At 44.3% G+C, this 24,215-nt stretch overlaps 1 protein-coding gene across 8 annotated transcripts in view; it reads right to left on the bottom strand.

The window, feature by feature from the left end:
• Positions 1-24,215, bottom strand: part of MBD5 (methyl-CpG binding domain protein 5) — a 129,107-nt gene that overhangs the window by 90,144 nt on the left and 14,748 nt on the right. Inside the window, exon 1 of one of the 8 annotated variants that reach the window (XM_084289460.1) lies at positions 10,462-10,559. The exons of the other annotated variants lie outside the window; for them this stretch is intronic. The gene's annotated coding sequence lies outside the window, so the exon portion shown is untranslated. Of the gene's footprint in view, positions 1-10,461; positions 10,560-24,215 lie in introns of those variants that run through there. 8 annotated transcript variants of the gene reach the window in all.

The following is a 24,215-nucleotide window of genomic DNA, read 5'->3' as shown; positions in this document are numbered from 1 at the left end:
TGAAGACGGCAGAAATCTTACTTTACTAACCCAAAACTGCAGTGGAGTGATTTAGTGACCTCCCCGAGTTCCTGGTACGTTGGTGATATGGATGGAAACAAAACACAAAATTTCTGCCAACCGTAATCTTGTCGTTATAACACCGTGAAGATGGTTCAAAGTCTTCTGAAAATGCGAAACCACATAAATCACAAAAACTGAATGAAAGAAACAGAAATACTACCTAGATTTTATTTTTGGGTTGAAGATAGAAAACAGAAAATTATTTCTTGTAACTGTGCAAGCATTACTGGGCTCTACAAGGCGGTGTTCTTCCTCTTCTGTTGAGGTGGCTCCACAAATACTCGCCTCCCATTCGTGGCAGTTGATAGCCCTCTAACAGCCTTTTATAGCTGCAGGGCAGCCTCTGCCTCTAACAGATCTGTAGAGAACTGATGTTAGAGTAATAATTTTTCTAAACATAGACCTAAAGACTGAAGGAAGTCTATTACAGAACCGTAGACACAAACCTTTGGTTTTTGAAAGGCTATTTCCTATCGGTACTTATATTTACAACTTCCCAAGGTGTTATATGTGGACTGAAGTTCTATTTTTGGGTGATGTTAAGAAAACTATGTACTGACATTAACGATTATAAAATAATTAGCATTCTTGTGCTTTCAGACACCGTATACCAGAAATCATGCCACTGAACCAAAGCTGATGGGACACTCCACAGCACACAAAACCCTGACATCTTTTCAGAGACGATCTTTGAAAGCAGAAAAAAATGGCAGCGTTGAGCCTCAATTGTTTAAAGAAAGATTCATCTCCAAAATTAAATTAGAAACGTTTAGGAGAGGCACAAAATGCTAGAAATTTAAGAATGCAGGAATCTGCGGTGATTACGCAGCAGAAGAAAAGCAAATCCATCTCTCTTCAGATACGCCTCTCGTTTTATTTTCTGTCTTCTTTTAAGAACAGAAAAGGCAATCAAACGCAACAGAAAAATTGTATTAATTGGCTGATATTGCAAGGGTTTCCATTCAACAGCATCTTTCCATTCATTTAGCTGAAGCTTAATTACTCAGTGCAAACTGCAAAGCTTTGTACCACGTTGCAGAAGTCAAAAGGCAGCGTGCTCCTGTTCTGTAGAAAACTGGGCACCAAAAGAGGAGGGCTGCAGAGCTATCACTAGAGCAAAAATAATGTGTCTGGTAGCACCAGTAACATGCACCGTTCTGGATACCAACAGCTCTCTTTCACCTCTAGCCAGACTCGAGAGCTCATCTGTGCCAGATGACTTTCCTACCTGACATAAAAAACAAACAAAAAATAAAAAATAAAATAAATAAATAAATAAACAAAACCCACAAACATGAAAGGAAGAGGTGCATGGGGTCATGGCACTGCAAGAAATAGGATGGCAAAGGCTGCTGCGTGCATATCCAGAGCTCCTGATGTGTGGCAGGGGATTCAGAGCAGGGCACTGCCGATCCTCAAGAAGCATTCCAGGCAGAAGATTTAAAAACGGAAATCCTCCCCCTTACTTCATTTCATCAAACGCGTTATTTTTTCCATTCACATAACAAAACAGAAGCGAAACTGAAAGAGGAGACAATTATTAAGCCAAGAATCACTGGGTTTCCACATGCAACACACTCGGAGCTGTGCAAATAGTGAGCTGCTCTGCCTGGGTAGGGGTTACTGCCGAGGCCGAGGACTTCCCCTGCGTTTGCACAGCTCTGTGTTCCCCCAGTCACTGCAACTGACTTCAAAACATATGTTCCCATGGATGTGTAAAAACACTCAGTTTATATACGTTGCAAAAAGTCTTGGTGACATTGAAAAACTCCTGTCTCGGGAGCTCGCGCACAGCATCCGCTTCAAAATTTAACACAAGTGAACGAGCTGGCTTGACACCAGTAGGTAAAACTCCACGGGTGTTTCCACGAACTTGTGAATATCTTACTTAATTTCAAAGAAAGGAACCAGAAGGAAGGAAGGGCTATGAAACACGCTACAATAAAATCTGAGAACTGCAGCTATCAGGATTTATTTCTGCATGTTACCTTCAGTAGGCAGCTGCTAATACGCGTGTAGAGTTTTGTACAGTTTCCCAGATCAGGGAGTATTTCTGCCTACGTTTTATCATCTCTGGTTTTCCAACAGATTTCTCTTCTGACAAACTCCCAGAAACAAGTTACAAGCGCTCCAAAACCCTACAAGTTTTACCAGACGCATTTCTTTATATTAGGAGGGCACGTCCAAACTCAAATCGAGTACGGCTTTTTGTAAAGATTAAAATGTTTTTAGTGTGTGTATGCAAATCCATAAGCCTGAGCCCACTCTGTCAGCCTCATATATACCTACTACTGTCTGCTTTCCCTTTCCCCTGACGTCTGGAGCAGAGGATGGACAGAAGGGCCGCCCACCTCCTGAGGCAAACACACTACCAGCTGCTGCCAGGGATACCGAGGAGGAGGCACCGCAGGTTCTGACAATGGGAAAAAAAAAAAAACAAACATGAAAGGTAAGGAAAAGCAGATGAAAGCTGGGGACATGCCCTAAATACCAAAACCTTTCATTGTCTGAGCGCTGCTTTGAAAAAGACCCCTAGAACACAGGAAAGGTTTTTTCTAAAGACAAGGAATAGCTCTCAAAAGCAGGAATTAAACAGGAAATGACAGGAGAAAACAATTCCCTAGCTGGTCAGGTAAATCGGTACATGCTTTGTGTTTGCTGCTAGAAATGCTAGAAAACAGTTGGGAAAGTGATTTTTTTAATCCCGTATAAACTAAGTTTATTAACGTCTGTGTATGTTAATCATTTGGATATGTTTATCTAAGGATATGTTAATAGATAGATGCTATATAGACATAAACGTGCAAAGATCCATACAAGGTTTAAGCTCAAAGGACAGACCAGATTTACCATTCCTTTTCCCTCTGCTAACAGATGAAAGATTTGGGGCCCTCCCCTAATTACAGGGCTTTTAAAAGCGCATACGAGCATCCCGTTCTGATTGATTACTATCAGGAACCACGAGCATCATTTTCCAAAACTTCGTTTCTTCCTTTTGCCAACCCTAGATCAGCTGCTATTTAGCTGATGATTCAGGAGCATCCACAAAAGGCATCAGTCGCAATTCAGTTACGTGGGGCTAATTTAATACAAAATACCTTGTCAGATGACTGCATTACTAACAGAAAGGAATTTATCTTCCTTTTCAGCTATGCACGCAGCATGGACAGATCGGTCCCCTGCAACCTGCAGATCACTCTTAGAAACTTCAGAATACTTCTCAAATGCAATCATCTCATTTTATTTATTTTTTAAATATTGAATTTGTTTGAAGTTGTGCTTGTATTCTTCCCATGCTTAAATAAAAGATGAAATCCTACCTTCTTGAAAGACAGATTTTCTAGACACATTGAAAAAAAGCTTTAGTAGTTTTTTTTTGTTTGTTTTTAAAATAATGAAAGTCATCATTCTGGATGGACATTGTGTTTTTTTCTCAAACCACGTTTCCCCTCCAATAAATTCGGCTGCCAGCTTACCAACAGCGTCTCTGTGTGTCAAACCCAGCGTGCCATTTAATCAGCTTAGCTGGGCTGCAGATTTGCACTATTAACGAAGTGGACTTGGGCACCAGGCACGGCGCACTGCGTGGCTCCGGCTCGGCACCCAGCCTGACTCGGGCTGGCCAACACCTCTGGTTAAGATGCATCCAGTTGAGAACTCGTCTCTGCTCTGCTGTAGAGAAAAGAGCATCCTCTATTAAAGGATGGCGATGTAGGCAACTTCTGAACGGACCTTCCAGCTCTGAAGATGCCTCTAATGCAGCTTGAAAAATTCTGGCTTTAGCCCGCTGTTCCTTTTGATATTTCCGCCTTTATCAGTTTGGTCTCCGTCATTACTCTTTCCATCTTATCACTGCTCAAGAAAAGCTCTCACAGAGACTGCCTTCTTCCTCCGAAGGCTTTGAGAAGCACCCCTGTGTGTCAGTGGCACCACTATCGCACGGCGCCATCTCCACAACAGGCGCACGGCCAATTAAGTCAGAAGCAGATAAAAGCAATATTCCCTTCCCACTTGGTCAAAATGGGATTTGGATTTTTTTTTTTTTTTTGGGGTAAAGAAAACGACCTTGTTAATTTTTAAGGCACCCCCCCCAGGAGAGCCACGATCATCGCTTCCCTGTCTCACGGTCGTCAGAAGGAATTACAAGGATTATGGTGCTTAAAACTTCCCTCGCATCCAGACCGATCAGGTATGCAGTTTGTCTCTTCACAGCCTACCAGGAGGAGTATTCATAGTAAATGCTGTTTTATGGAAGTCATTGATAAGGCAGGTTGCTCTCCAAGAAAGGGAGATGAAATGTCTGCGTTCCAGCAAGGCCCTCTTGGGGCAGCAGAGAGGCGTCGGAGCCCAAGGAGAAGTGTTTGAAATCTTCACAAGATTTAGCTATTTTTGTTACACGGGACAAAATATCACGTAACAGCTCTTCTCCAGGCACAGAGAGCAAATACGTGGGAGGTTCGGAGGGAGGCTGGGCTCTGGTTTCAGCCAGGCTACGCTGCTTTACCCGGCTGGGAGTGCACAGCCCTCGCATTGCTGAGTTCAGCCCAACACTGCTCTGCTTCAGAGAAGCGAAGGAAGCCCAGAGAAAATAACCTACATTTACCGTTATCTTACTGATAATGGAAACAAGGTGATACCGATAGCTGTAATGATTTCAAACCAATTTAGAAAAAAACTCTCGTTTTCAGCTCAACAGAACCAACCTGAGGACTTTCTGCAGGACGCGGCGCACGCATCCTCTCACCCCAGCAAAAACAAAACCACAACTGGGGATGAAGCTACAACTGGTTTTGCTTTGCTAAAAGGAAAGACGTTTCTGACATCAAAAGCTGCAGAAAGCTAAGTGAGGAGTATCTGTGTCAAAATGTGATCCTGTTAAAAATCATCACTTCTTTAATCTATTACGTAGCTGAAGTTCAGGATTTGGGTTTGTTATTTCTTTACCTCCTGGTAGCGGTTAGCAGGCCACAAATACACAAACACCGCTTGCTTGTTCAGACTGATCCTAATCTCAACCAAAACAGCCCAAATTACTGCTGGAATCACCATCTGCAGCCTGCCGACGGCACAGAAAGCGGCAGCGTCAAAAAAGAAAGCAAAACTCCGAGAAGAGCTTCACTCCTTCCTCCCTTCTTCTCTACCCGCTGCAGCCCAGTTTTTAACCCCCTCTTTTCACCCTATTTGAAACCTGAACACTATCTGGAGCTTTTTATTCCGACAAAGCAGCACTGGAGGTAGTGAGCAGAGACCTGCTAACATCGACCCGTTGGCACCGCGAGCTCCTGATGGCAAAGATTGTGCCCTTGGCTCTGTAGGGCCACGCAGGATCCAGGCACCGGCACAGCAGCTCCCCGGGACGCAGAGATTCACATTCAGGCCTCAAAAATTTAACACGTTCTTTTATGTACCCATCTGAGCCTATTTTACATGGAGTGGTTAAGCTGAAGGAAAAGAAACAGGAAAAAAAAAGGAGAAATGGATAAAGAACCTTTGTCCTAAACCCGTTTTCTCTTTGCTTTCTTTGGAGGACTCATCTGAAAAACCGCTCCTGTTGCAGACTGCTCTTTCATGACATTTAGCCTTAATCTTCTCTCTCTTCATTTCACTGCTTTATTTCCAGCTGTAAGCCCTACGCTACCCTGAATATTTCCTTTTTAGCTTCAGTTGTTTACAATTGCAGATATATGGAGGCTGGTAAGTCTCGCCTTGCCTGTTCTCTTTTCTTCTTCCTATACCATCGTTTCCTTCAGAGACTGGACAACGGCACGCTCAGGTGCCTCTGACAAACAGGGCACGGCCCCATTTTAACCCAGAAACCGTAATCCTAAATCATCTGCCCGGAATCCCTGCGAGTGAATGGCCGCACAGACACGGCTTCTGGAGGTCTCCAAGCCCAACCTCCTTCTCAAAAAAGGTCCAGGTGGGTCAGGATATGCAGGGTGCCGCCCAGCCGAGCTTCACGTACCTCTGCAGACAGATTTTACCACCTCTCCAGTGGGCAGCCACCCTCCCGGTGGCTTTATTTCCCTTACATCTCACCGGAGCCTCCCTTTTCCAGCCCGTGTGTTGCCTCTCCCCGTGCAGCACCAAGACAAGCCTGCCTCTGTCTTCTCCAACCAGGTAGGAATGCAGCAAACCCCTGAGCCTCTCTCCTGCTCATCCTGCAGACAGAAAATGGGCCCCACTTACTGCTGAAACGAAGCCTGAACACGAGGGGAACAGGGGAAGTTGAATAAACCTCCTTAAATCCAACCAATGGCTCCATTTAGACCTTTCAGCTGCTCCTTCCACCGCTCGGCCCGGCTACACCTTAGCATGCAAACAATTCTCAGCTGCTGCCGCCAGCTCAGCAGGGGAAGATTTAAACGGGGATTTTCTTACTTCAGAACTTTTCATTTCGTGCTTGTCGAGGCCCAAGACACTCTGAATTCTGTGTACTCTACGAGCAGCAGATACTGCCAACCAATTTTTTTTATTTTTATTTTTCCCAAATAAGGAAATATTTTCAGAAATGGTGTCCCTTCAGGCAGTTGAGGTTCCCGAGTCCCCACCACGGCCCTGACTTCCTCCGCAGCTGCGGGGCTCCTGCAAGGCGCCAAGCTTCGCTGGCCTCTCGTCCTCACAATCCGGCTGGACACCCGCTGTGCTCGGGCACTGCCGTGCTCGTCACGCCTCTCCTTCTCCTTCTGGGCTTCTGGCCTGCTGCAGTCACGTCCTAACACCTTCCAGACCCGGCTCACCGTGGGTTGAAGTTTAGGCAGTGTCCTCCACCAACCCAGGCAGCGCTGCCGTTCAGCGGCCGTGCAATGAGCCCCAGGGAGCCAGGCCGAGCAAGTCACCTGGCCAAAACCTACCTTTTTTTTTGGCCAGGGTGAGGTGGTTGAAGAAAAGAAGGCAAAATAAGAGCTTTTATTTTTTTTTCTGGCTATAGGAACATGAACACTAACGCAAAAGGATCCAGTAGGGGCAGAGGCCGTCGGTCCTCACATATATTTGTTCGTCCTCTCTGGTGATGCCTCCCGACTGTGTGCGTCAGGCCTGCCTTTTTATCACTGTCATTAACACAAATACTTAAAATCAGCGTTACGACCGTCCTTGAGAAACTCTGCTGTGAACTTCGTGGTACCTTGCCAGGTCCCCTTCCAGGCACACGGCTTTAAAGAGCTGAATGGGCCGGATAGACCTTGTAGTTCTTTCTACATTCTACAGCTGAACTAGAGTTTCTAATAAAAAATGCTATCTCAGTGTTTCACTGAAATATTTTTACAAGAATGGCACCTTTCTTAGCTGAATAGGAATTCCCCGTGGAGAACAACCTAGTCTAAAATAGCTCCAAGACGCAAATCTATCATTTTGCTCCCTGGGTGCTCTCACCTGCCTTCTTCTGCATCACCAGCACACGCTGAACCCCCCTGAGGTTCCCGGAATGCCTCCTCCCAGCTTCTTCCCCATCTCTTCCCATCAGGCACGTCCCAAACATCTCACGAATACCAGCTCACCGTCCCAGAGGGGCTCACACGAGGCTCTGCACACAGGAGGAGGCAAAAGGAACCCAAAGGCTCTGAGCTTGTGGCCACTCCTAGGCTCTGCCTCCTACACGATGGGATTTCTGGCATGCTGGTCGGTGCACTGAAAACCTCTGCCAGCACTGTATTTCTGAAGTTGTGACAAGCAGTGGAACATACCTCCATGCATCCACTTTTGCCAAGCCTCTTCCCAGCCACAAGGATCTGGGGTCTGTGACTCAGAGACTGAGGTCTGTGTTCAATCCAGAAGCCTCACTGATCTTCTGACTTCTCTCCTCTGCCTCTTCCCTCTTCTTCAAGCTTTGCTCTCCTGCCAGCGCAGACCCAGACTGATCTCTCAGCTCTTAGCACAGCTGCTCCTGATATTTCTTCATCCACCCACCCCCCAAATTAAACCAAACTCATTTTCACCTGTGCACTCCCTCTCATTTCTCTTCATCATCATTTGTTTTCTCATTCCACATCAATAACAACCTCATAAGCTAAAAATATGACGACTACCTCCTATTAACCTGGTAATAGTCCCTCACATTACGAGTCCCTTGGCCTAATGCACTTTCGGTTCCCATGTTCAGTGTGATTTTATCTGCTTTCATCTTCCCCGTACTTAATCAGTTGTACTACAGGTGGAAGCGCAGGAGTATGCTCAGTCACCGCTCTTGCATGTCAATGGAGCACACACAACAATTTGGGGGAGGAAAATAAATGCTAAGTGAACTTGCATCAAACAGATACTGGGTTCTCACAAGAAAAGTATATTTTTTTGCAGAAGTAATTGCGAAAGAAGAAAGAAACACGGCAAACACAGCAGCAGCAGAACTGCAGGATGCTCTGTCTGCTGCCAGGGAGAAAGCTCGAATGGAGGGGACAAGTAGTTCACGGCAGTGCGACTGCCTGCAAAACCTTGGCCAAATTTGGCTTCGCCTGCTTATTTTAATCTCCTAGGCAGGGTTTGGCAACTACCGCTCAGAAGAATAAAACTCTTTCATTGGTAATTTCGATATTGCTTGGTTAAAGGTCTGTGCACTTGCTGGCAGAAGTTTTGCAAAGCTCAGGTGGCTTGAGGGATGAGGAGAACCAAGGCTTGACCCCAGCTACACAAAGAGAACAGCAAATTCCACTAAAATGAAAAATTGTGATATTCGAGGACCAGTGGGCTATTTTTAAATTATTATTTATTTTTTAAATAGCCAGAAATTTAGGTAATGGATTACCCTCTACTCCTTGATAAAGCAGGTCCAATTTTGAGGCCCTGAGCCCGGGGATGTCACAGCACTTCGACGGTGCTGCTCCATCTCAGGACTTCCAGCCACAGCCCATCTGCCCTCCCGTCAGGCTGGCTAAACCCTAGAGAAGTTGCATGACTTAGAGTAACACAACTGTAAGACAGGACAGTTAAATATTACACATTTAACATAAAAGTATTCAACACAAGTAGAAGATTCACATGTCAACATCTTTTTCGTTTAAAGCACAATATAGTTATTATTGCACCACTTAAAACAAGTTTTGTTCATCTTGAAATGCAGACACAAACTTCAAACTCTAAGTAGTTAGAGTACTAAATTTTATAACTTTGGATTGAACTCTGTGACTCGTTATGGGAGCAAAACGAATGAACCAACCAAGAAACACCCAAACCAACAGAGAAAAAGTGGACACAAAGAGTAGATATCACAGACACCATTTTAGAAGTTGAATGATACTTCCAGGATCCCTCACTTCGGGTTCATTGACAATGAGGTTAAAAAGACACGAACTACTGCTGTATTTGGGAGAGTAACCTCTATTTTAATAACTATTTAAAACTGAGTATTTAATATTTACATTTCATGCTGGTGCAAACATAAGCTAGAGCCCATAAAACAAAAAAAAAAGTGCAAAGAAAGGATTTATTATAACTTTTAGAATAATTATGGAGTAATGGTTGCATTACATGAGTATTTTTGACATCAGAGAGTTGATAAAAATATGCAAATATGCACGTGGTAGATGTGTGCTTGAACTTGTAAGCAAGTAAGCAGGTTTAAATAATGGAAATAAAATAAAATATGTTCATTAATATTAGGTATATCAAACAATAGGTGAAAAACTAACTGAGGTGTAGAAAAAATTGGAAACTGAGTATGTTCAATGTCAAGGATTTGAGCATAAAGTGAGGGTAGCATGTTGGATAAATGAGGAAAAGTTACAAATAAGCAATAGTAGAGATTATCTAGTAGTGATACTGAATTGTGAGCGCAGAAGCACAACTGATCTAGAAGACTAGACATAGTAACTTTGTTTTGTATTTATAAAAGCTTCAGAGACCACAGGCAGATGCTATATACACACCAGGTATCTTCACAATGGGGATTTCAATGAGGAGTTATAGTTCTGATGCAAACAAAGAAGTTTCATAAAATGCTGCAAAAACATGCATGGCAAGAAAGAAGACTGCAGGAAACAGGCAAACGTTCCCCAAGCCAAAGTTACGGAGCAGTCACTCATCGACAGCCAAGAAGCTGCTGAAAGCCCAGAAATCAAACTGCTCTTTGGAAGATCCTTGAAGAAAATTCCCAAACCTGAGACCCAGGGGCAAGCCCGCATGGGAAATCACAAAGAACTACACAATACGAGCTCCTCCTCATCAGTAAGGTAAGAGACAACCAAGTGCAACTTCTGCTGCGTTTCCACTATCATCATTTTTCAAAGCAAGTTAAATCCTTGACGCGCTGGCCTAAGAAAATGCCTTCAGGAGAAATGAGGAAAAGGCAGCAGACCCCCGTGCCACTCGCTGCCCACCCTACAGACATGTGGGATGGCAGAGCTGACCTTTCTGACACGGACCAGCAACAGCAGCACCATCTGGCCCAACTCTGGGCTCCCTTACCTTAAAAGCACTGAGCAAATACGGGTAACTGTACTTCCACCTTGAGCCACGCTTTCTGCTACGCTGAGATCACACAGAGAGATCAGTCCCTGCAAACTGTCAAGGGGAGCAGAATATTACTTTCATCGTATTTCAATAAATTATAGCTTCAACGGGGCTCGGAAAGCTGGGAGCTTCACAGCAGCACATCTGAAGCACTTCTGCATGCAGTGAAAGCAGGTGAGGGCAAACAGGGTGTTTGGGGGGGCTCTGGGGGTGTCACCCACCAGCACGGCCCCTGGCTAGCAAATGCACCACTCTGTGGATGGGGCAGCAACTCACAAAGAATCTCCTTGTGCTTTAGAAGCAATTTCTCCCACTTCGCAAATGTCAAAGTAGGCAGATTTATATTCCTATCCTAGCACCAGAAGTTTCAAAATACAGAGAAATACCTTATTTCTAAGTTTATGATTGGAAATTACAAACCAAAACTCATCTAAAAATGCTGTGGCTGTACAAGAAATCTCGTCTTTAATCAATGAAAAATCCAATGAATTAATGAGTAGCTTTCTTCTGAGTAAGTATTTGAAATTTGGTAATCAATTTGTGATTTGCAAAACATATTTCCATCCTGCAGGAAACGACATTGCCTTCAAAAGCTACTTAAGAAATGTGCAAGTTTTCAGGAAAATACCCCAGATATACCCTCTTCTGCATCAACACAACTTCATTTCTGAGAAAACAATACCGTATTTAACTTTCAAATGTTGTCAAATATGTGAATTTCAATTACAACTTTTCAGCATTTTTTTTTTCTCTCCAAGTTCTGAAATGAATGATCTGAGAACCTGATGATGGTATTGGAAAGTTTAAAAGACTTAAATTTGTTTTGATCAAAGCCTTCACAGGTCAAATTTGAATAACACGCACTTTTCACTGTTTGCTCTGGAATGAAAACAAAACAAACCAACCACCCAACAAAAAAAATCCCTGAAAGTCAAAGGGATTTTTTGGTGTGAGTGCCTGTATGTGAATGTACTCCTCTGACCGTATTTAGGTATCTCAAAGATATTTTGATAATCTCCTCTCATATTCTTTAACATTGCCACTTTTGAAATGTTATCACATGTGAGAAATTAAGTGCATAGTTATTAGAAACATGAAAGAAACTGATTCATATTTATAAAAATGGAAGTAACGTTTACAGATGCATCATACGCCATTTATTCTGACATTCAGCCACAATTAAAATTATTTTATCCTGTGAAGCAGAACGGCCTTCACATACAATTCTCGAGGCCTAAATCTGAATTTATCCAGTAAAAAATGCTGCTTTGGTGACGTACATGTAGGACACCACCACATCACGGGGCAAAACCAAGCCCTCCCAAGACTCCCTCTCCTCATGGTAACGGGATGTGGTACGAGGCCATGAGCACTTCTGCCCTGTATGTGGCTGGATGCAGCCCTGTGATTGTAATTAGATTTTTCTTTTATCACTGAGTATTTTAATTACTTTTACCAGAGAGTTAAGCAGGAGAACCAAGGTGGTATCTGTAGGCAAAATCTCTCTTGGCCTGCTGAGCGCTGACTGGGCTCTCTGCCCTGAGTTGGGATGGACGGGCTTTATACGAAGATATATTTTAACAGCTTTGATTAAATCATCGATGAGCTCTGGAAAAGGCCCTGTTTCAGTTTGTCCAAGCACACTGAAGACAAGTTGGGAGGAAAACTCAGTGCCTTCTCCCCAGTTCCTGCCATGGCCTCTGCCTGAGGTGCCTGAGGTTCCTGTGGCATGGCGCCCGGCAGCCATGATGGCCACACTGCGAGGAAGGTCGTTCATCTGAGGAACATCACGCCCTGTTTTCATTATATATGACTAGTTTTTATTCTGGCCTACCTTACTGATCTCGGAGGTCTTTCCCAGCCTTAATTATTTGTTGACTGGCTGGATATTCAGCTAACAGAAGAAACTGAAATAACGTTTTCTATCTTGTTCCCTGCAGATGATGGCTTCAGAGCTGAGCAGATCCACTGCAAACACAGAAATTTGCCTTTAACTGGTATTCCACAGTACTCGTGCCATTAACTGCTGCCTGAACGAGGACACTGGCTGTTTTTAGGGAGAGTTGACTTACACGCATATCATTTATTTACAGAACCAAATATACTTTCTCAATTCTGAGAGCTGTTCAATTCTGAGGCTGCTCAATCTAAATAAGATCCTATTTCAGTCTCCTAAAGTAGATTCCCATATCACTTTTATATCTGTCCAATTAAAACTGCATAGGACGCTGAATGTTTTCAAAACAGAATTTTTAATGGTGCTTTATCATTAGTGATAAACGAAGCCACAAAAATAACTACAAGCTTAGGCTGTACACTGTCTTGTGAAATCCCGTTACGTATATAATTTGTACCCATGATAGTTTGCTTGCTTAAATCTGAAAGAAGGCTCCTTTTTGGTATTCAACTAGAATGAATATAAACTTGTAAGACTTCAGTATATTCCTAGTTTCATTTTTTTTAAACCCACCAGTATTCCCCAATGCTACAACACAGTGAGATAACGAAGACATTTGAGACAAAGTCCTGAATCGAAGGCTGCATTCAAGAGGCAAGTTTGGGAGCTGGGAAAACCCAGGTTTGGTACGGCAGCTACCATAACAAATCCTCTTCATCTGTAGGCACACCCCAAGGGCTGGGGTATGATGTGGGTGTCCCAAGTGCCAGCTCTCATGCCACAGAGGCACGAAGGCCAACGGGGAGTCAGAGGCTGGGCAGGGGTGGAGGACATTTGGGGGCACCAGCTATTGGGGACCAGGCACCCGAACCCCCCTCCAGGTCCGTACCCCACTACCAAAGTGTTCTTTCTACTTCACATGACAGCAATTCTGGCAAAGAAAAGCTAATGCTTCGTATGCGGATGTCAGATATTCAAAGGGGTATGCAAAAGCTGAGTCTTCTTAAATAAATTATTAAACTATTTACACAGACGTTTACCACTATATTCTCAAACAAGCAGCTCTGTCACTTTTAGGGGTCGATCATGTTTTCGATAATGTCACTTTACCCGGGTTTTAGTAGAAGCTCGGATCAGCACTTAATCCCTAACTTCTAATCATCTGCTAGATAAGATGTATACAAAACATCTATACAAACCATATGGTCCTGTGAAAACGTGGAACTGAACCGAACGAAATGCAAGCTCTTGCCTTTTCTGAACACATCTGTTGCTGTGGCTTCTGACAGGATAGCACCAAAAGGGCTCCCACATAGGCAGGACAGAAGGCAGGAAGTACTTTGCACATGCTGTGCGAGGCTGCAATTAGCAGATTCAGAGGCCACCTGTCACGGGGCTGAACGGCACACAACGCCGGGGCACAGAGCGGGGGAAGCAAAGCGAGGTTGTGGCAGACGCCAGGCATGCCCTGCTCCCTTGCCGACAGCAGAGAAGCGTCTCCGTCCTTCCCCCAGTTCTTCCCAGCACAACCAGTACACTTTCTCCCCCAGCACCTCACACGTGTGACAGCCCCGAGCTTGCAGCACGACCCCGAGATCGTGAGCTGGAGGCCGGAGCTGGACGTCTCTCCTCAAAGCGAGGTACACTGCACATAACCCAACCTTGTCTTCCTCTAATTAAAAATCCACAAACATGCCGGGTCTTCTCTAATTACATAATCAAACAGGGAATTTTTACCATGACATTTTTGGTATCTGCAATGATGAACCTCTGCAATACACTCGGCATATGACAGAAAATCATTATGCAAGTTCAGAAGTGATGAGCTTCCACCCTTCTTGGCACATTTCGTCTCTGATAGCAGTCAATTTTTCCCTCATTATAAATGGGAAAAGTAAAGATATCATGAAAAGGCCACTTAAAATCCAAACAAAATAAAGGAATGCAAATTTATAGTGGAGTTATACAACCACCAGGAACGCTCCGAGCCTACTAATCTCTTCATTGCTTTGTATGTTCTCCTCTCTCCTTCAACAGCACATACGCAACACTGAAAACTTTGGAAAGTGTATTTTAAAAGCTGACTTTGAATACTGTGAGCATGAGTCAGACATAATTTACATGGCTGAAATTTCACTAAATATCCTTGAAATTATACCACCACAAACCTCGTCAGGAATACTTATTTTCAGTTTCTCCCTGTATTCCAGCGCCTGCAATCCTGAGCCCTCTCCCAAGGCGAATAAATTTAGCGCTCTGTGACGAGTGATGCAAGGCTCCCATCCGTTGTTTTTGAAGCACAGACGCAGAAGGGTGTGATCAATACAACAGCACATAGGAAGTCAGTGACAGCACCGAGAATACAGCTCAGCCATTTGAGCCCCAGACCTTTCACCGCAGGCCATATGCTCCCCTGGCATCCCAACACGGCTTCACAAACCAGACAACCTTTTCCCACACTGACTTTGTTTAGCCAGACTGCTCCAAACACACCTCCTTTCTTCAATTAGCCACACAAACACGAGAATGTGGTCGCAGGGCCCTGGTGTCTGTTAGCGGCGCGCCGAAGAAAAGGGCTGAAAGCTCCAAAAGAAAGAGAAGAAAAGAGCTCTTCCGCGCCTTCTGGAAGACCCGGTCAAGTCTGGGGGTTGCAGCACTGTGGAGGACAACGTTCAGCAGGATTTGTGCCAGGATCAGTGCTATTAACTGATAAAACACCACTCCTCTTGCATGGTGCCCACCAGCACCCCGAAAAGGAGAAGCAGAGAGGCTTCTGCCACGCTCGCATCCCTGCAGACCGGGCAGTGAGGGCTCGAAGGAAGAATCGAGGAGAAAGAACTTCTGTCCCTCCCCAGAGGACAACTGCAGGACCCAGTATTCCCAGGAAAGTCATGGAAATGTGACAGGGATCCATTGCCCTCTAGTGAGGCAGGGACTATGTACATTCAGATGAGTTTTACTTTAAAAAAAAATTATTCTCATGCTAGGATCAATAAGCCCAATATTTACCTGAACAGAAGAAGAAACCCAAGCAATAGAAAGAAAAAACGATGTTGGTAAAGGATGACCCTGAAGACTCAAAGGAAGGGCAGAAAGATACTTTTATGTCCTTCTAGGGAACAGATGTGTTTTATTATCTACCGTAAGGTAACAATTAGTACTCCTCGCCAAGTAAGGCGGGCAGACGTGTAGAGATCAACATTCCCCATCTGATGACCACTCACCCTTCTGGCAAACTGAGTCTGTTCAAAACGTTACCAATTCCCTATCTATTGACAATGGAAAACAGCATGTGTTTTGGTTTCATTTCGGACAACCAGACTGACCAATTTGTACTTTGATACCGCTGATTGCAAATTTTCTTCCTTTTCACTGAATTAAACTTGTTACTAGAGAAGTCTACTTTTTTCAATTAAGATCCATCTTTAAAATATGTTCAAAAAAAACCCACAAGGGCAGTCTAAGTCCTTCTCCTAAGCATCAAGAAGTATTTATTAATGCAATAATATTTTGCAGAGATGCTAAACAGTCTTACTTTTTTTCAAACTATGTTGATACCTGATACTGAGACAGCACAGTGATAATCATGCAAAATTTATTCTACTCTGCAAGTCTTTTCTTTAGACTTAGATCCTATTAAAAAAAAGCAAAAAAGCAAAAAATCCAAGCCCCTCTCATGAATTACCTTATTCCTGTTCATGGAACAAAAATGATAAAGAAGAGCAAAAAAAAAAATAGCTTTCTATTAGAAAGAAAGATTTTTTTTTTTTTGGTATTTCATCTCTTATTTTATTTGGTAATTCTTCTCTTACGAATAGAAGGATGTGCACAATTACAGCGTACGTGCTTGTGTAACATCTTCATTAAAAATGGTATTGAGTCCAGGTTGATGGTTGCACTTAAAGAGCAGAATAGAAATCCACCTTTGCCTTCATCATACCAATTCACGTTTGTCCTTCTAGGCAGTTTTCAGACGCTAAATTCCCCATTTCATCCAGAACATACAACAAGTCGACAGGACAACCCGGGTGTAAGGCTGCTACCTCCTAACTCCACTTCAGAAGTCCTGCTCCATCAGCCTACGAGTTCCTGTCCCTTTCTGCCGCCGGTTTCCCCTTCCCGGTAGCCACCCCACTGATGACCACAACCGCCTGGATCCCTCACAGGCCTGGAGCAGAGATGGAAGCCTGCTACTGCTCATCAGGTTGGGAACGCCTACCCAAGCCATATGCTCATGTTCTTGCCACTTTGTCTTGCAGCTCTGGTCTAAGCAGCGGTAGCAAATAATACCCTGCGAAGACAGCGGTCACACTCCCTGACCTTCGAGAACACCAATTTATCCGTCCCACCATTAAAACATCGACGGGAAGTTTTAGGAAAGCTCAGAACATTTGCACCGTCTCTAAAGTACTTTATTTCTCGCTGCATGCAGACAATGTCCTTCCTTCAGTCCTGTCATTAATCTCAAAGTGAGACAATTATCTAAACTGCTATTGTTATAAAGGTTTACACTGCTGCATATGCACACCGAAAAAGAGTTCAATTACTAAATGATTATGGATGATTGTACAGTGGCTAGATATGGGCGATAAATCCTGCTTTTCAAAGATGACATGAGATCCGAACAGCAGGAGGATACTCTTACTGTATGTACTGCCTTCCAAAATCTCTGTTCTCCGAGAATTGTTCAGTACAGAAGGAGCAACACCCAGGTATTCAGGGGCTACACCAGGAGCAGGCTCCTAATCCCAGCTCTGACACTGATTGTAGCAAGTTATTTAACGTCTCAGCTTGCACTTGTCAAATGAAATATTTTTGGTTTGATTCATAAATTACTACGAGGACGCACCCATAGATTCAGCTCTGAAATCATTAAAATGAAATCTATAGAAGATAAAAAAAATTAGGAGCTCCGAAGGCATCATAAAATAAAATAATTACATCAAAGGATAACAACCCAGGCTTATCAGGATGGAACTGGGAGAAAATCCATAAAGCCAACTTTAATCACTGCTGTTACCTTGTGCATGTGTTTAAAACAAACAGAAAGAACAAAGTGAGCATGGCTGGCTATCAGGTAACTGTAGGAACAAACAGATCCTCATCTCTGCTTTTTCAGGTAATATAGGGAAGCTCATGAGAAGCGCCAAAAATGTGGAAGTTTCTTCTCATTGCAGCCAAACATACAGAAAACAAAGAATGCAATGAGTTAAGTGTCAGAAATGCTTACAAGCAAGGTGTTCTGGTTAACACCAGCAACTAACAGCAGACCTATCTTAAAGGCACCAGGAAAAATCATAAAAATCTAGAAAAATACCCGCATTAGGTGCTGAGGAAGGGGAGCTGCTATTCCTACCCATCCGCTCTCCAAACAGTACGAAATTGAGATGATTGCTTTCATTTCCACGTTACTGACAGAACTCTGAACTAAACAAAAGGCACCAAAAACAATCCAGAAAAGCCCTGCTCTGATTTTTTTTCCTGCTGCTGCTTTGCCATTCAGTGAGGTTTGAAGCACAGCAATAAGTCTGTATCCTTGCAAGCATTACATTGCACTGGCTCACATTTTAAAGGTTATCTTTACAACATGAGAGTTAAAAATTGATCTTTTAAAGCTAATATTTCCTCCTCCATGGATGGGGCTTCAGCTCATGAGAAATTCCACTGTTTGCCAACAGGGAATAATAAGCAAGTCCATTTTTTGAGCTTCTGCTCACTTGCCCCTGCTTCCCATCCCCATTTTTTCCCCTTTCGTAAGGCAACAACAGCCCTAGCAGCCCAACCTGATTTGGCCAATAGGAATTTTAACATGAGCACCATTTGGTATGGATTTTGTCATATAAAGCATCATTTACATAATCTTTAATTAAGCCCAGGACTATAGAGAAGAATTCAGATTGCCCCCTTCCAATATTCCACAAAGCGATTTCTCCACTGGCACATCTAGATAATTTATGAAAACTTACAGTCAATTTATTCCATGTGACGCTGGTAAACAAATTAATGTGGAATTTAATTGCCTTTGTCTCTTCAAGCTCAGAATTGCCTTTTAGTGATATTTATCTGAAATTATGATCCTCAAAGAAAATAAATTGTAATTGAGCTTATAAAACTGATCCTATTTAGAAGTTGACAACTGTCACAATTATTAATCCCAGTTTTACTCGTCGGGGAAGAAGCGTACTTGATCAACTGATTCTGCAAAGAAGGCTGCTTTTCTGCTGTCTCATGTTTCCTGCAGTATTGTACTTGCATACATTTTTCCACATTTATTTATTTATTTACTGCATTTGTATCAACTCCTCTCTCCTCGCTTCCTGCAGAGCATACCAGCCAGCCCCTTAAAGCAGTGTTTTTCCCAGGGAAATACACAATAACCAAATCTTCCTAGCACCTGATCGAGAGCTAACGCCGAAAAACAAACAAAATCAAAAGGCAAACAAACCAAAGCCACCAAGCACCACCACCGTTGTTATATAATGCACGCAGCACCAGCCATATTATTACAGATCATTGAGGGCTCAGCCACACAGCCAGCGTACAAAAAAACTAACGGCAACACATCTGACTTGCATTTTCCAACGCAAAGTTTGGATCGTGGTACACGGAGAGATTATGACAACATGAGCCACGCATTCCTGAAAGACCTATACATTTCCCAAATTCCTATCTGCTGAAAACATCGCTCGCAGTTTACTGAATTTCACACAAAAAAGCTCGACAGGTATAAAGCACTTTCTCTGCTCGGATTTCTCTCCTCTGTGAAGTAGCTTTAGCACAAAAAAAAATAATATAGATATATAAAATAAATGTGTATTTTAAACTGAAAATACAAATAAGGAATGAGTGCTCCAAGCAGGACGGAGTTAGGTTTCATGTTATGATTTTTACCTGAAGTCTTCCCTTCCTATTCGCTTATCTTGCGCTTTGTAGCGATGAAATGCATTTGGATATGGTAGTTGAGGTTTATTTTCTTTTCATTAAAGAAATGTGCAGACTGGAGGATGGGAAGGGACGTAGGCAGAAAGAATGGTGCCTGGACATTTGCCACTGCGAATATGAATGGACTCCAGCAAAACCTACTTATTTCTGCCTTTAAAAAATAAACACACACTTCTTAGGACATAATTGCCACAGCCTAAAATTACTGCAGACCTTACATGCGGACGTGAGAAATACATCCTTAGGCTTGGGACTTGCACACAGTCTTCAGAGAGGTCCATGCAGAGACATAATGATGATCCTGGCCATATAAACCAGGACAGCTCAATCTTGCAGATGAATTTACCTACGCGACGATAATGGTATAATTGAACTTTCATAATTAAATATTTCATGAACACAGGTGTTCCCTCCACTTTCCCAGTTCCCTAAAACCAGGCGAACACCATTTCTTGCCTTCCCCTTGCTAAAAATAGCAAGAATAAATTCCTCCTCTTATCAGACAAAGCAGCAAAAAGCATTTTGCTCTGATCCACACTGGGTTCGCATGTACTCTTCCTTCTCAGGGTGGGGAGGGAAAGCAGGGAGGACTCCCTGAGCAGAGGAAAGCAAACCGAAGGTATGCCTGCTCTGCTAACACCAGGGCGTAGCTGCAGACAGACAGACAGACATGACCTAGTTTTAATCTCCCCAGCTTGGGTACAAACAGCAAGGAAAAAGGCGGCAGCAGGAGCGCCTGCGAGAGTGGCTTGAGCATGTTGGAGCCTGCTCTGCTGCAGGTTGCTGCCTTTTGGACCCAGGCTGCTTGGGGTATGCCTAACCACGCTGCCGTCACACCTCGGAGGCACGCAGCTCAACACCCGGGGCTGTGCCTCCTCCCCACAGCCAGGCAATCATTAAAAAATAAAAATTAAAAAAAAATGCAGACCTCATATAGCTGAGGTGGGCTTTAGGCAGACAGAAGGAGAGCTCCAGCCTGCCTCGCTAGCACGCTTCCTAGGCAGCCGCTTGAGCGCTCAGCAGAAAATAGGAGATCAGCCCCTTAAAAGCTCGTGTCGGAGCTCTTCTCTTCCCATTTCCCTTTGAGACTCAGCTCTGCTCTCTATGAACTAGCACGAGCACTGACCGAAGCAGAAAGTAACTGGCAGATTTTTTATTTGCCTTTTCTCTCCCATCCCCAACAACAAACCCATGCAAAAACACACAGTTGCCATCTCCTCCTAATGATTCCCTACTTAGAAACATTAACGAACGCCAAGATGCTCAAGGCCTTTCCTCAAAGTATAAGCACTAAAGTTTCTGGGCCAGAAAATTCAAGTCACTAGGAGGAACAACAGGGAAAGGAGGATACCCAAAAGGTTGTGTAGGGAGAATTGAGAGGACCTCATTGCAAGACTGAAGGCTACAGCCAAGCTGTTACCTGTGGCATGTTCCTGGTGGTCGCTCATCTCAGGAGCCTTGACAAACAGATCCAGGTTCAGATGCTGGTAGAAAACTTGTCCTCACTGTTCCTAAGAAATGGCTTGGTTGGGACAAACTCTCCCCGTTACTTTTACAAAAAAGGGGTTTGTGTGCTGTTGCAGCAAAGCCTTGAGAATTGTGCCTGCCTGGGACGTCCCTCAGAGGTTACAGCGAGCCAGGATAAACTTCACCAGGATAAATTACTTCAGTAATTCATACGAACTTTTTCAGTAGAAGGAAAACAAGCAGACTACCAAAGAGTAAAATCCATGAAACCTTATTTCTTAGAGACAAGAGAAACCTACCGAGGTGTGGTTCATCTCCAAGTATTTACACAAAGTTCAATCTCTCAGCCAGAGGTATCAGCTCCCAGCACACTAAGGACCGCAGCGACCCCACGTAGTAGTGCTCAGCTTTCCAAGCAGCAGTGTGGCTGTGGCAAAGAATCGGATGCTCCAGGTAAGGAGACAGAAAGCTCAGCCTCCTTTACCCATGAATTTACAGGCACCGTGTGTCAGAGGAACCTACCTCACCCTCCACCGGTAACGTCAAAGGCTCCCAGCAGGCAGGTGAACTTTGGCCAGGCAGCCTCACAAAGAGGAACACGAATACACATCCTGGACAATAAACGCTAGTGTGGGACGGAGAACTTCCCTCAGCTGTTTATAATTCAAGCTCTCATCTAAAGAAGAGCATTTGTTCTCCTCATTTCACTACAGCAGGCAACGGGAACTTCCTACACCTCTCTTCCCCAGGACTACTTGGCCTTACCTGAGCAGCTCGCTACCAGTATTAATTGTTAACCGGGGGGTGGGGGCTTTGTACACACCTTCTGATTCAAGAAAACTTTTCTCTAGTATTTCTCCTGCAGGAAGAAGGCTTCTTTTTAGAAAGAACTCCAAAATTGAGACAATCTGCTTTAACGCCAGAAAATCTTCCCGTGCTGTGCTTGATCACCGAAGCCCAGCAGGTGTCTGGGTGACCCTGGTGAGGTCCACTGCCCCGGATAAATGCTGACACAGCATTTTGTTCCAGGTTCAGGTGGCCGCCTAGGGCATCTTCCCTGTGCTCTGCTGAAGCCAGGACAACAGCTTTGGCTGTCTTCTGGACGAGAAGGCTGTGGGTGGCCAGGGCAGCTTCGGGGAGGTGTAACAAGGAGGTACCTGCAGTGCCTGGTCTGAGACACACCAAGGCCAATTTGGAGGCTGTTTTGCCACGAGCTGGTGGATGGCACGAGGCGGCTTCACAGAAGACCCAGCTCCTGATGCAGATGCTCGCCAGTTACCTGCTGAACCCAAGCTCATCGAGTGGGTTTTCATTCAGGACTTCCTGCTGGCGAAGCAGGTTCTAAAGGAGGGCAGTTCAGAAGCAGCACAAATTATTTATGAGTATGGATACGGTGTCTCTTGCAGGAGAGCGCAAGCGTACCATAAAACATTCCTAAATGATACCTGCAAACGCCAGCGAGAGGCAATTCAGCCACAAGCATTTTTTCTTCCTCATGTCTAAAGAGCTGCCAAAATTCAGAAGTTTTTAGAAGGAGATTTTTTGGGGAGTGTGGTGGGGAAAATAAGCATTATTGCCCCCAAATCTTGTTCACAGTTGACTCTGAATTCACGCAGCAATGTGCTACGTGGATCTCTGCTTTTGTACACGAAGGTTTAATGCCATGTTTTACATAAAGTCTTGAATAACTTCTGCGGAAGAAAACAAAACCAGGTGACACTTGTATTTTACGGATGGATTCATCACTGTATTACTGTTCTGCTGCAGTTACCATCCTGTGGGTTAAGTTATGAAGGAGCAAAGCAGCCCCAGCCAGTAACAAGCCAGAAGCAGAGGGAACACGGACCCAACACCGCCACAGTTTGCTGTAGGAACAACTTCCAAGCGTCAGGAGCTTCCTTGCAAGCAATCGCTCACCTTCACAGCAAGAGTCAGCTCGAATTTCTGCCACAGCTCGCAGCCAGCAGCCACCGCGCTTCGGTTCCTGTACTCACGCTACCCCAGTCAGCATGAACTCGCAGATCCAAAACTGGAGCTCGGAGTAGTTTGACTGGCAGCTGATGAATTTTGCTAATTAATGTAAATTGTGCTAACTTGCTACATCGCTCGTAGTTGAATTCCCATGTAGAATATGCCAAGAGCTTCACTCAGACATGTTTTGCCCCAGATCGCGGCTCGTCAGTCGGTAAAACAAAAGCACGTACAAATATGTGGTTTGGGCTAATGACTTTTTCCACAAATGGCAGGGGGGAGGGTAATTTGTCACGTTTAAGCATTCCTACAGCGGTCGGCACGTTCCAGCTTCTTTTTAACCTGGTTATTCCCCAGATCCTGTAACACTCAACACCAGGTACTGCTCACATACACCTTTTCACCAGCTTGCATGAACGAGCCAAACTCCAGCAGCCTACTGGAGGGCCTGCCATGCCAGCAGCACGTCCAAGAGCTCTTAAGAGTGTAGAAGGGTCTGTGACTTTGAAAGACATCTGAAAAATACATCCTTTTATTTAAGATGTTAACACAAATCAGAGGCTGATCACAGTGCTGCACAGCACCAGCAATGTGTTTGGAAACTGAAGAGCCTCCTCTGTAAGGGAATGCCAAGCCTGCGTATTCCTCCTCTTTCCTTCTCCGTTACAGGGAACCTGGAAGGTTCCTCCTGGGTTTCTAAACCCAGGCCTCATGACCAGATTTGGCACGACAGGTTTACGATCGGCAGCAGTACGATTTCAGGCTAGGACAGCAAAACAAAACGCAGAGCAAGTCGCAGCGCTCCTGCGAGTCCTCTTTAAGGTCACCACCCTTAGGGACACAACCCAGGAGTCTGAGTCAGTGAGCCGAAATAAAAACCAGAGGAGAAGCAGCCAGGGCTGCAGCTGAGTAAGTGCTAGCTGCAAGCTTTGTACTGACGGGGTAGAAGAGGGGAAGTGACTTCTGGGTTTTAAACAAAACCATTACAGTTTGGAGGGACCTTGCATGCAAGACACTGGGTGGCTTTAACTGCAAAGCTCCCAGTAACGCTGTTTTCCTGACCTCTGTAACCACTAAGGCGGGCTGAAAGCAAAGGCAAATAATTTCAATACGTAACTATCGGTCATTTTTAGGAAGTTTGCATTTATTAAAAAACCCTAGAAAACAACAACAACAAAACAACCCAAAAAAAAAAAAAAAGGCACTGACAAAAAACCAACCCCAGCTCCCAGACTAGATTTACAGGTCCAGCGAGTAGTGCTGCATATTTCTGTCAACTTCCCCGCTCCTTGTAACCCTATCACAGCGGTAACTCTGCCGTGCCATATAGTTATGAGCATCGGAGGAGTCCGGGCACTGGGGGAAGCTCCCAAGAGCCCCGAAGCCATCCAGGCCTTGCTGTCACCCCACTGTGGCCGCTGGCAGGCCTCGA

Source organism: Netta rufina (assembly GCF_964035555.1).
Source record: "Netta rufina genome assembly, chromosome: 6".
NCBI lineage: Eukaryota > Metazoa > Chordata > Aves > Anseriformes > Anatidae > Netta > Netta rufina.
This window is presented reverse-complemented; position numbering and strand designations above follow the sequence as displayed.